Source organism: Oncorhynchus keta, unplaced genomic scaffold (assembly GCF_023373465.1).
Source record: "Oncorhynchus keta strain PuntledgeMale-10-30-2019 unplaced genomic scaffold, Oket_V2 Un_contig_9454_pilon_pilon, whole genome shotgun sequence".
NCBI lineage: Eukaryota > Metazoa > Chordata > Actinopteri > Salmoniformes > Salmonidae > Oncorhynchus > Oncorhynchus keta.
In genome coordinates this window covers 1-4,283 of record NW_026290550.1, presented here as the reverse complement: position 1 = coordinate 4,283, position 4,283 = coordinate 1, and the positions used below count along the sequence as shown (strand labels likewise).

The following is a 4,283-nucleotide window of genomic DNA, read 5'->3' as shown; positions in this document are numbered from 1 at the left end:
ATTCCGTCAGATTAGGGGACAGGTTAAGGTGGAACACAGGCCCACACAACAGGATGTAACCACTAATGATTCTGTCAGATTAGGGGACAGGTTAAGGTGGAACACAGGCCCACACAACAGGATGTAACCACTAATGATTCCGTCAGATTAGGGGACAGGTTAAGGTGGAACACAGGCCCACACAACAGGATGTAACCACTAATGATTCCGTCAGATTAGGGGACAGGTTAAGGTGGAACACAGGCCCACACAACAGGATGTAACCACTAATGATTCCGTCAGATTAGGGGACAGGTTAAAGTGGAACACAGGCCCACAACAGGATGTAACCACTAATGATTCAGATTAGGGGACAGGTTAAGGTGGAACACAGGCCCACACACAGGATGTAACCACTAATGATTCCGTCAGATTAGGGACAGGTTAAGGTGGAACACAGGCCCACACAACAGATGTAACCACTAATGATTCCGTCAGATTAGGGGACAGGTTAAGGTGGAACACAGGCCCACACAACAGGATGTAACCACTAATGATTCCGTCAGATTAGGGACAGGTTAAGGTGGAACACAGGCCCACACAACAGGATGTAACCACTAATGATTCCGTCAGATTAGGGGACAGGTTAAGGTGGAACACAGGCCCACACAACAGGATGTAACCACTAATGATTCCGTCAGATTAGGGGACAGGCTAGGTGGAACACAGGCCCACACAACAGGATGTAACCACTAATGATTCCGTTAGATTAGGGACAGGTTAAACACAGGCCCACAAACAGGATGTAACCACTAATGATTCTGTCAGATTAGGGACAGGTTAAAGTGGAACACAGGCCCACACAACAGGATGTAACCACTAATGATTCCGTCAGATTAGGGGACAGGTTATGTGGAGCAGGCCCACACAACAGGATGTAACCACTAATGATTCCGTCAGATTAGGGACAGGTTAAGGTGGAACACAGGCCCACAACAGGATGTAACCACTAATGATTCCGTCAGATTAGGGGACAGGTTAAGGTGGAACACAGGCCCACACAACAGGATGTAACCACTAATGATTCCGTCAGATTAGGGGACAGGTTAGGTGGAACACAGGCCCACACAACAGGATGTAACCACTAATGATTCCGTCAGATTAGGGGACAGGTTAAGGTGGAACACAGGCCCACAACAGGATGTAACCATTAATGATTCCGATTAGATTGGAACACAGGCCCACACAACAGGAACACAGGCCCACAACAGGACAGGTTAAGGTGGAACACAGGCCCACACAACAGGATGTAACCACTAATGATTCCGATTAGGGACAGATTAACCACTAACATCTGGGACAGGTTAAGGTGGAACACAGGCCCACACAACAGGATGTAACCATTAATGATTCCGTCAGATTAGGGGACAGGTTAAGGTGGAACACAGGCCCACACAACAGGATGTAACCACTAATGATTCCGTCAGATTAGGGGACAGGTTAAGGTGGAACACAGGCCCACACAACAGGATGTAACCACTAATGATTCCGTCAGATTAGGGGACAGGTTAAGGTGGAACACAGGCCCACACAACAGGATGTAACCACTAATGATTCCGTCAGATTAGGGGACAGGTTAAGGTGGAACACAGGCCCACACAACAGGATGTAACCATTAAGGATTTTTTATTAATCCATTTTAGAATAAGGCTGTAACGTAACAAAATTTGGAAAGAATCAAGGGTCTGAATACTTTCCGAAGGCACTGGGTCCTGAGATCCTAAAAGGTTCTACAGCTGCACCACCGAGGAAGCATCCGGACCGGTTGCATCACTGCCTGGTACGGCACCTGCTCGGCCTCCGACCGCAAAGGCACTTCAGAGGGTAGTGCGTATGGCCCAGTACATCACTGGGAGCAAAGCTGCCTGCCATCCAGGACCTCTACACCATTTTGCAGGTGTTCCTACTTACAAAGCATGTAGAGGTCTGTAATTTTTATCATAGGTACACCTCAACTGTGAGACGGAATCTAAAATAAAATCCAGAAAATCACATTGTATGATTTTAAGTAATTCATCTACAATGTAGTAAAAACCCTTGAATGAGCAGGTGTGCATACATACATTTTACATATACATTTTACATACACATTTACATACACATTTTACATACACATTTTACATACATTTTACATACATTTTACATATACATTTTACATACACATTTTACATACACATTTTACATACACATTTACATACATTTTACATACATTTTACATATACATTTTACATACACATTTTACATACACATTTTACATACATGGTACTTTTATATAAAGCAGTCACATAACAATAATACATTACCAAACATAAACTCTTTAATCCCACCCCCAGCCACACTCAGCCCATCCCACCTATCACCATAGACCTCATCTCTTTAATCCCACCCCTCAGCCACTCTCAGCCCATCCCACCTATCACCATAGACCTCATCTCTCATCTCCCCCCAGCCACTCTCAGCCCATCCCACCTATCACCATAGACCTCATCTCTCATCTCCCCCAGCCACTCTCAGCCCATCCCACCTATCACCATAGACCTCAGCTCTTTAATCCCACCCCCAGCCACTCTCAGCCCATCCCACCTATCACCATAGACCTCAGCTCTTTAATCCCACCCCCAGCCACTCTCTCAGCCCATCCCACCTATCACCATAGACCTCAGCTCTTTAATCCCACCCCCAGCCACTCTCAGCCCATCCCACCTATCACCATAGACCTCAGCTCTTTAATCCCACCCCCAGCCACTCTCAGCCCATCCCACCTATCACCATAGACCTCAGCTCTTTAATCCCACCCCCAGCCACTCTCAGCCCATCCACCTATCACCATAGACCTCAGCTCTTTAATCCCGCCCCTCAGCCACTCTCAGCCCATCCACCTATCACCATAGACCTCATCTCTCATCTCCCCTCAGCCCACTCTCAGCCCATCCCACCTATCACCATAGACCTCATCTCTCATCTCCCCTCAACCACTCTCAGCCCTATCCACCTATCACCATAGGCCTCAGCTCTTTAATCCCACCCCCAGCCACTCTCAGCCCATCCCACCTATCACCATAGACCTCATCTCTCATCTCCCCCTCAGCCACTCTCAGCCCATCCCACCTATCACCATAGACCTCATCTCTCTCCCCCAGCCATCTCAGCCCTCACCCACTAAACCTCATCTCTCATCCCCCCACCTATCATCCATATCACCATAGACCTCATCTCTCATCTCCCCAGCCACTCTCAGCCCATCCCACCTATCACCATAGACCTCATCTCTCATCTCCCCCCAGCCACTCTCAGCCCATCCCACCTATCACCATAGACCTCATCTCTCATCTCCCCCAGCCACTCTCAGCCCATCCCACCTATCACCATAGACCTCATCTCTCATCTCCCCCAGCCACTCTCAGCCCATCCCACCTATCACCATAGACCTCATCTCTCATCTCCCCCAGCCACTCTCCATATAGACCCTATCCCACTCTCTCACCATAGACCTCTCATCTCTCATCTCCCCCAGCCTCATCTCTCTCAGCCCATCCCACCCTATCACCATAGACCTCATCTCTCATCTCCCCCAGCCACTCTCAGCCCATCCACCTATCACCATAGACCTCATCTCTCATCTCCCCCAGCCACTCTCAGCCCATCCCACCTATCACCATAGACCTCATCTCTCATCTCCCCCAGCCACTCTCAGCCCATCCCACCTATCACCATAGACCTCATCTCTCATCTCCCCCAGCCACTCTCAGCCCATCCCACCTATCACCATAGACCTCATCTCTCATCTCCCCCCAGCCACTCTCAGCCCATCCACCTATCACCATAGACCTCATCTCTCATCTCCCCCCAGCCACTCTCAGCCCATCCCACCTATCACCATAGACCTCATCTCTCATCTCCCCAGCCACTCTCAGCCCATCCCACCTATCACCATAGACCTCATCTCTCATCTCCCCCCAGCCACTCTCAGCCCATCCCACCTATCACCATAGACCTCATCTCTCATCTCCCCCAGCCACTCTCAGCCCATCCCACCTATCACCATAGACCTCATCTCTCATCTCCCCCAGCCACTCTCAGCCCATCCCACCTATCACCATAGACCTCATCTCTCATCTCCCCTCAGCCACTCTCAGCCCATCCCACCTATCACCATAGACCTCATCTCTCTCCCCATCTCACCCCTATCAGACCATCTCTCTCAGCTCCATCCCACCTATCACCATAGACCTCATCTCTCATCT

At 49.4% G+C, this 4,283-nt stretch overlaps 1 long non-coding RNA gene across 3 annotated transcripts; it reads left to right on the top strand.

The window, feature by feature from the left end:
* The first annotated feature begins 10 nt into the window (after window positions 1-10).
* Window positions 11-1,630, top strand: LOC127927119 (uncharacterized). 3 transcript variants are annotated; one of them, XR_008126178.1, is made up of 3 exons: window positions 11-294; window positions 1,017-1,084; window positions 1,411-1,630. It is a non-coding gene; the product is annotated as an uncharacterized LOC127927119 (long non-coding RNA). The 3 variants fall into 3 exon arrangements; XR_008126180.1 differs by having other exon boundaries at window positions 1,343-1,630; XR_008126179.1 differs by lacking the exon at window positions 1,017-1,084 and adding an exon at window positions 557-630 and having other exon boundaries at window positions 1,349-1,630.
* The last annotated feature ends 2,653 nt before the right edge of the window (window positions 1,631-4,283 follow it).